The sequence below is a fragment of the Rhinolophus ferrumequinum genome, chromosome 17 (genome assembly GCF_004115265.2).
Source record: "Rhinolophus ferrumequinum isolate MPI-CBG mRhiFer1 chromosome 17, mRhiFer1_v1.p, whole genome shotgun sequence".
Taxonomy (NCBI): domain Eukaryota; kingdom Metazoa; phylum Chordata; class Mammalia; order Chiroptera; family Rhinolophidae; genus Rhinolophus; species Rhinolophus ferrumequinum.
This window is the reverse complement of record NC_046300.1, coordinates 49,381,930-49,391,394: the sequence shown is the minus strand read 5'-3', so window position 1 is coordinate 49,391,394 and position 9,465 is coordinate 49,381,930. Positions and strand designations below refer to the sequence as shown.

The following is a 9,465-nucleotide window of genomic DNA, read 5'->3' as shown; positions in this document are numbered from 1 at the left end:
CTTACGGTTCACTCTTGGTGGTGTACATTCTATGGGTTTGGAAAAAAAGTGTAGCAACCTATATCTGTCATACTTTCATGCAGAGTATTTTTACTGCCCTAAAAATTCTCTGTGCTCTGCCTGTTCATCTCTCCTATCTGCCCTCCCTAAAAGCCTCTGTGGCAGAGTTTTCAAATCACAACACAGATCTACTGAGTGAGGTTGCTTGGTCCTGCCTTGTGTTTTTGTGGAAGTTTTTCCCCCTTCTCTTCCTCTACTGCAAGCAGCTCAGAAGCAAAGGGAAAACTCAGTAAATATGGGCCTGAGACAACGCCAAGGTTCCCCTGGCTCTCCCAGAGTCACTTATCAGAGCCGTCCAGTGAGGGCCGCATGGCAAATATTAAAGGATAATAAATAAATAAATAAATAAGGGAAATGAGTAACATTTGCAAGTGCATTTATATTTATACAAAATATTTGTGGGAACATGCCTTTCTACTTTGGAGAGTCTGCTAATCCATCACCATGACACTAATGTTGCAAGAAGCAAATCCGTCAGGCAGCAGTGACCATTACTTTTTAATAGACCACTCCATTTTCAGCAATCACACTAACAAAATCAGGACATAGCCTGGTCTGCTTGCAGGAGATGCAAACTTGAAAATGCTTCACAAATGCCTCCCTACACACACAGAAGGCTTGCTCACAGGTAGTCTAGACGCAGAACAGAAGGGGAATGTCAAGGGAATATTCGATAGGTAGATTCTTCTGGAGCCTGGCAAACACCTGTGTGGTACCTGAACACTGATGCCAAGCTTGTGTTTGCTTTTCATAAAGCTGTTCTCATTTTGCCCAAAACAGCTCTGCGTGAGACCTGGGTGTATGGTCTTTGCTTTCAGATTATATAAGATGAGAAAACACATGATCTGCAACATGCAGACCAGAGTGTGATTTTAAAACTGCTTACCAAAGGACACTAAGAGGGAGTTTTTCACCTTTTTTTTAAAGTTTCTGATATATCTGTGACTACACTAGCACACAATTCATTCATTCATTTGATAAGTACCTCTTAAATGGTGGGAACTGTGCTTGATATTATGGTATATGAATTTTCATAAGTCGTGGTCCCTGCTCTCAAATGACAGGGAAAAGTACAATTGGCCATGCTAAATATCAAAACTAATTAAGTGCGAATGAAACCAGACATACAAGTAAAGATCTATGGAAGCATATAGAAGTAAGTGATTTATGCAGCTTCATGTGAATCCAGAAAAACATCAGGGAGGGGATTTTTTGGACCTTGACTTTGAAGGATAGTTATTATTATTTTATCTTATTGCCTTATTTCAAAAGTGATATGTTTGTATTACAGAAAATAGACATAGGCAAAAGCCTCATAACCCCATTAGCATTGGTTTTCCCTTTTTTCTCCTAGGAATATGTGTTTTTACAAAACTGTAATCATATTTCATGATTTGATTTGTAACATGCTTAACCTACTGTGTGTGTGTGTGTGTGTGTGTGTGTTTGTGTCCATATGTATGTCGTAATATTACAACAGAAACTCTCTATCTGGCATAATCAGAAGTACCAGATAGTTGTTCAGTTAAAAAAAAAATCAAAGGGAGGAATCATCAGATATAATAAAAGCCAATGCCTGAGACATCTTATTTTAACTTAAAACGAAGTCATGTGCCTTCATTCACCACTCTTCTAACGTATAGCCAAACCCTTTTCTTAGAACACTGCTGAGGGGAACACCATGTCAGCGTTCTTATATAAGCTGTCCTCCAAATGCATTACGTACAATTTCTAGCTCAAATTCTTTACCATGGAAGAAGAATTTAGAGATACTTCCAGTGCAATCTGAGTGCAAAAACCTTCTAAACCTTTACAACTCTTTTCTGGTCTTCCATTTGCCTCAGCCACCTAATTCCATAGCATTTTTTAGTGACCACCACTTATCCATCCATTCCAAAGCACTCAACTTCATCTTCATAGAAAGATGGACCCTCTGCATGTTCACACCCTTACATCCCCAGTGGACATAATACTTAAACACATATAAATATGTAATTATAATAACCAATACAACTAGCCATCAGCAGATTTGGGAGAAAATGACTCAACCTACAGAAAACGACAGGGGTACGTTTGATTCACCAGCTCTGCAAGCATTCAGGCTGTCATGGGCTTCAGTCAGCAGTTCTTACCCATGGAATCTATCAAGCCCAGCAAGTTGGTTAAAAGTAACTTTTTGCTCATTGAATGTGGGGGCAGCTGTCGGGATCTCTGTTCATCACGAGCCACACCTACACTTAAGCAACCATGTCTAAGGGACCTGCAGTTAGCATTGATCTCAGCACCAGCTACTCTTGTGTGGGTATCTTCCAGCATGGAAAAGTGGAAATTATTGCCAATAATCAGGGAAACCGAACCACCCCAAGTTATGTCACTTTTACTGACACTGAACGATCGATCGTGATGCCGCAAAGAATCAAGTTTCAATGAACCCCACCAACACGACTTTTTATGCCAAATGCCAGATGGACACAGATTTGAGGATGCTGTTGTCTAATCCGATATGAAGCATTGGCCCTTCATGGTGGTGAATGATACTGGCAGGCCCAAGGTCCAAGCAGAATACAAGGAAGAGACAAAAAGTTTCTATTTGGAAGAAATGTCATCTATGGCTTTGACAAAGACGGAGGAAACTGCAGAAGCCTACCTTGGGAAGACTGTGACCAAAGCTGTCGTCACAGTACCTGCTTACTGCAGTGACTCTCAGCATCAGGCTACCAGAGATCCTGAAACTATTGCTCTAAATGTGCCGATCTTTGACTTGAGAGGTATCAATTGACTTTTGATGTGTCAATTCTCACAATTGAACATGGAATCCTTGAGGTCAAATCTACAGCTGGGGACACGCACGTAGGTGGAGAAGACTTTGACAACTGAATGGTCAACCATTTTATTGCAGAGTTCAAGCACAAGCATAAGAAGGACATCAGTGAGAACAAGAGGGCTGGCCATCACCTCCGCACTGCTTGTGAACGTGGTAAGCGTACTCTCTTCCAGCACTCAGGCCACTATTGAGATTGATTCGCTCTAGGAAGGAATAGACTTCTATACCTCTATCATTCATGCCTGATTTGAAGAATTGAGGGCTGACCTTTTCCGTGCACCCTGGACCCTATAGAGAAAGCCCTTTGGGATGCCAAACTCGACAAGTCCCAAATCCATGATATTGTCCTGGTGGGTGGTTCTACCCATATCCCCAAGATTCAGAAAGTCCTACAGGACTGCTTCAATGGAAAAGAGTTGAATAAGAGCATCAGTCTTGATGAAGCTATTGCTTATGGCGCAGCTGTCTAGTCAGCCATCCTATCTGGAGACAGATGTGAAAGTGTTCAAGATTTGCGCTGTTGGTTGTCACTCTTCGTTCCCGGTGGAGTCATGACTGTCCTCATCAAGCACAATACCATCCCTACCCAGTAGACACAGACCTTCACTACCTGCTCTGATCAGCAGCCCAGTGCGCTCATTCAGGTTTATGAAGGTGAGCGGGCCAGGACCAAGGGTAACAATTTCCTTGGCAAGTTTGAGCTCACCGGGCATACTTCCTGCACCTTGTGGTGCTCCTCAGACTGAAGTCACTTTTGACACTGATGCCAATGGTATCCTCAGTGTCTCTGCTGTGGATAAAAGTACAGGAAAAGAGAACAAGATTACCATCACTAATGGCAAGGATCATCTGAGCACAGAAGACATAAAGCGCATGGTCCAGGAAGCTGAGAAGCACACAGCTGAAGATGAGAAACAGAGGGACAAGGTGTCTTCCAAGAATTCATTTGAATCCTATGCATTCAGCATGAAAGCAACTATTGAAACTGTTGATGATGAAAAACTCCAAGGCAAGATCAATGATGAGGACAAACAGAGGATTCTTGACAAGTGCAATGAAATCATCAACTGGCTCGATAAGAATCAGGCTGCAGAGAAGGAAGAATTTGAATGAACATCAGCAGAAAGAGCTGGAAAAAGTCTGCCACCTCATCATTACCAAGCTGTTCCAGAGTGTGGGGCGCCTGCCAGGAGCGACGCCTGGGGGCTTCCCTGTGGTAGAGCCCCTCCTTCTGGTGGTTCCCCTCTGGGCCAACCGCCAAAGAGGTTGATTAAGCCAACCTTGAGCATACATTTAGCATTGTCCCCCACAAAATACGGAAGGACCTAAATTTGGAGCAAATTCCAAGGCAGTTTTCAAGTTGAGCTGCCATATACGGGGGGTGCCAAAAAAAAGTACACGCAAATTTAAGAGATGTTATCTATGTATTACTTTTCAAAATTGAATTGAATTATGGTACCAATATGTCGTATGACGTTCGTTCAAAAGATGGCATTAACGAAATGAATGCGAGGGTCATTCATTGTATTGCAATTTGAATACAGTTTTTTCCTTTCTTAAAATGTGTATACATTTTTTTGGCACCCTCTGCAGTATTTAAATTGGGCATTTTTGGTACTTGAATATGGAATATGTGCACAGGGAAAGGAAATAACGATGTACTTTATAAACACTGTAATGTAAAGTGAAAAATGCAATGTCTTAAATAAAACTACTTAAAATTGGCGTAAAAAAGTAATTTTTACTATTTCTGACAACGCTCTTTCTATGCCATTGTATTAGTTTTCTATTCTTACTGTAACAAATGACCACAACCTTAGCAGCTGAACGTGACACTCACATTTACCTCACAGTTCTGTAGTCAGAAGTCCAGACGGCTCAACTGTGCTCTCCCCTTACCGGCTCACAAGGCCAAAATCAAGGCCAGCCGGGCTCTTATCCACAAGCTCTAGGGAAGAATCCGCTTCCACGCTCATTCAGGTTGTTGACCAAATGCAGTTCCTTTCGGTTGTCGGTCTGAGGTCCACATTTCCTTGCTGGTTGTCAGCTAGGGACTACTCTCAGCTACTAACAGCTGTTTATATTCCGTGGCATGTGGCCTCCCCCATTTTAAAACCAGCCATAGTGTGTCAAATGCCCTTTGTGCTTCAAATCTATAACTTCTCCTTCTGCTACCAGAAGAGAAAACTCTACTTTTAAAAGGGAATCATGGGCCGGCCCGGTGGCTCAGGCAGTTAGAGTTCCATGCTCCTAACTCCGAAGGCTGCCAGTTCGATTCCCACATGGGCCAGTGGGCTCTCAACCACAAGGTTGCCAGTTCGATTCCTTGAGTCCCGCAAGGGATGGTGGGCTGCGCCCCCTGCAACTAAGATTGAACACAGCACCTTGAGCTGAGCTGCCGCTGAGCTCCTGGATGGCTCAGTTGGTTGGAGCGCGTCCTCTCAACCACAAGGTTGCCGTTCGACTCCCGACTCCCGCAAGAGATAGTGGGCTGCGCCCCCTGCAACTAGCAACGGCAACTGGACCTGGAGCTGAGCTGCGTCCTCCACAACTAAGACTGAAAGGACAACAACTTGGCTTGGAAAAAAGTCCTGGAAGTACACACTGTTCCCCAATAAAGTCCTGTTCCCCTTCCCCAATAAAAATCTTTAAAAAATAAATTAAAAAAAAGGGAATTGTGTGATTAGGTCAGGCCCATCTAGATAAGCCTACCAAAGTCAACTGTGCCATATAACAAAGCATCATCATGGCAATGATAACTCACCATATCAATAGGTTCCAGAGATTAGAGCAGTGGGATCTTGGGAGCCATTTTTAGAATTCTGCCTACCATAGTCATTAAATGGGGACAGGCGAAAAGAACTTTCCAGGCTAAATGAAGGACATAAGCAACAACGACACAGGGGAATGACAGAGTATCAGATGAACAACTTGGGGAATAAGAACACTGTAACACCCCCCACACACACCAAGTCCCAGCTGTGGCCTCCTCTACTTCTAACGTCCCCGCTAAAAATGGACAAGAGATGGTGAGGGAATATGCGAAATTAAATTACGCTAAGATATCTAAATAATATTTCCTTCAGTTGCTTCCTAATTATTAGTTTAAGAAATGAGTCAAGACTCTAAGGAAGTATCATCACATTCTTTCCCCAGAGAGCAAAAGCAAAGACTTTTCTATTGACAAAGAACGATATTATGATGTGAAAATGCACCCATTTCCCAGCCATTCAAGAAGAAAAAAATTTAAAGGAGCATTCCCAAAGCTAACTGGTAAAACTGATATGGTGAAAAATTGCAGTGTAAATGAGTACAACTCCTTAGGGATACAAATTTGCAGTAGGCTAAAAGGGATAAAAAATATTCATACCCTTTGACCTCACTTTCGGGACTTTATACCAAGGAAATAATCCAAAAGAATTTTTTTAATTATGCCTCTTTGCTACAAAAATACACTTTATAGCAATATTTATATACTACAATACATTTCATCTAAACATTCATAATTGAAAACTGATTAGGTAAATTATGGTCTTACCATTCAAAGGAATATTATGCAGATATTAGCATTTTAATTGAATACTGAAAAACGTGTATGACACTTTATTTTAAAAGTAAAATGCAAAACATCATCTATCCTACTATTACAACTGTGTGAAAAATACTTCTGTGCATAACCAAGATTTAGGAGGCAACTTGAAAAATGAAACAGATTTGAATAGGATTGTGGATGAACTTTTTCTTTCATTTTGATTTATATTAACACTGCTACACGGTTGTTGGTGCAATAAATAATAACAATAGTAAGCTTTTTAAAAAAAATCATATATGAACTCCAAAAGACTGACTACTATGAATGTTACTGCACTGTCATTAGTTTTAAAAGGCTCAGAGACCGCTAATCAAACAAACAAAATATAGGTTAAAAGTCAGGATCACTGCAAAATGAGCCCTCACTCTGCGCTCAACTCCTTGAAGCAGCCCAACAAAATGCAATCAAAAGCATATTTCCCTTCGACACCTTTCGCATTTCATTTCAAGGAAATAAGCACATGTGATGCTGAAATTGTCCTCTGCCATGTGAAGCAATGGGGAATGTGAGGAGGTAAAGAGAATCCATAGATTCACAATTCCTGGAGAGAGAGAAAAAACTTCATTTTTTGAAAGATTGTTACAATAAAGAAGGAGTAAAGCCTCCTCAAGCAGACCCATCATCTAGAGAGTTGTTAACTAAGAAAGGCTTTGTTTTTCACTCATCATTTTGGTAATTCTGCTTTAAAACGTCTCTTACATGAATTCACATTCATAACCTGAACTGGGCAGATATCATACTCAACTGCTGGAAAGTGATTTAAAAAGCAAACAAACCAAAATCATGCCATTTAGCCATAAGCTGAAATAAACTACCTGTTCCCTACGATCGTATAGATTTCATTATTTGCAAATATACAGCAGTGTCTCCCTCTTTCATGCTAAGGTCAAATTGGTTGTCATTCTGTTTTTCAGGGAATTGGCTCTTTTTCCTAATGGGATCAGCACTGCCCTGAATCTCGGGCCCGGAAGCCCACTAGAGAAGAGGACCCGGTGGGGAGAAGATCGCAGCCCCCATTTAGGTCAGCGATCGATCAGGGAGTGTTGACCTGCCTCACCCCTGTTGGCTTCTAATCGTCTCTGGTTTTAGTTCCATCAAAGAAGCAAACATTTACCATTTTAAAATTCCTCCACTAGTAAGCAGCACTCAGGAAACATTCATGCCTCTTCCAGCACTAGGGGATCTATTGCAAATCCTTTAAATTGTCATATTATCCTCTCATTTGCTTCTCGTTTAGCAAAGCAAATGATTAAAAATTAAACTTTCATTTAGAAGCATAATTATTCTAAAAAATGTCAAGGCCTCGTGTTAAATAAATTTACCTCAGCAAAAAGAATGAGGATTTGGAATTCAATTGAAGAGTTAATGAAATAACCATAATTTGGTTAGGCGAATCAACCTACATCATCTTATTTATTTAAACAGATTTCTCTCTTTATTCAGTTGTCATATATGCAGTATATTTTTTATTCCTTCAATAAATATCTTGGCTTCACAGAGTGAATTAGAGAAACATTTTTATTTTCAATTAAGAAGAGGAATTTCTATATACATGAAAATAAGTTAATGTGATCTCCCTCAGAAAGAGTGGAAATTTATAAATTAGGAAAGCAGCAATAATACTAATCTGAATTAATATTATAGATGTACAGAGGCTATACATAAAAAATCCCATGTAACATGAAATGTTGAACTGAGTAACTGAGATAAACTAGTTTAGCATCACGAGTGAAGAACGCCAATGCCCGGTGCCTGGAAAGCTCTAGGTTGAATGAACGAATGAAAGAACAAATGAACTAAGTAGCTGTGACAGAGGGCCCGTGATCTCTGCCTCCTGTATTCCTACTCTTGTATAATCCTCTCCCCTCGGATATGGGCTGGACCTAGTGACTTGCTTCTTAGACACAGAATATGGCAAAAGTGATGGAATGTCACTTCTGAAACTAACTTACAAAAGACTAGAACTTCCATGTTGCTCATGCTCCTTTGTCTTCTCTGCTTGTTCTGATTAACCAAGATGCTTTGAGCTGCCGTGTGGAGACACCCATGTGTTAAGGAGCCAAGGCTGTCCTCCAGCCAATCACTAGTGAGTCCAGTGGCCCACAAGAAACTAAATCCTCCCAAAACCATGTAAGTGAGCTGAGAAAGTGGATTCTTCTGAAGTCGAGCCTTGAGATGACTGCAGCCCTAGCCAATACCTAACTGCAGCCTGGGAGAGACCTAAGCTCTACCCAGATTTTTGACCAACAAGAACTACAAGATGATAAATGCTTTTTAAGCAACTCATTTTGGGGTAATTTGTTACACAGCAATAGATAACTAATACACTACTCAATGAATTCATGCATGGCAGCGCGAATCTCCCACGTACACATTCGTATTGAAATGCCTGGGCTCAATGTCTAGCAGCATCCTCAGAATTATTTCAGATAATATGTTCTCCATGCTAAAATACATGTTAATTCATTCAATTGTCCAGGTAGTCAATACCATGCTGATGAGTCCAGGAGTTGGTGGGAAGGGAGGCCCTGGTAGAGATCACAATAGATTATATAACAGAAATGCCACCTCTTTGTCTCTTCTATCTTAAGATTGTACCCCACCCCCAGAGTCCAACAGGTCTACTACAGATTTTATTAGGAGGTGGGGGTGGGGCAAGCCTGGTTCTAAATGGACTAAGAGTACAAATGAAAGCCCATATACTAACTGTTTACACTTTTAAAAGTTATAATCAAGCTACGCCCACAGCACAATGCATGTTCTCTGAGAGTTTTCTCACCTATGCAATCCTCCTCCCAGGAAGCCAAAGGAGTCAGCTCTGTGCTCCAAGGCCAGCCCTTTATCTTGTGAGCCTGAGTAGGGTCACAGATATGCTAGGGCAGGGCAGGCTGGAAACAAGTTTGAACGCTTGAGCTGTGCCTTGGCTGGCCCAAGTAGGGATGGGGAACAACCCAGTCAAGCTCCCCAGGGAGCAGGGTGTGGCTGGGAA

General features: G+C 41.3%; 1 pseudogene; it reads left to right on the top strand.

The window, feature by feature from the left end:
- The first annotated feature begins 2,307 nt into the window (after window positions 1-2,307).
- Window positions 2,308-4,158, top strand: LOC117037023 (heat shock cognate 71 kDa protein-like; annotated as a pseudogene).
- The last annotated feature ends 5,307 nt before the right edge of the window (window positions 4,159-9,465 follow it).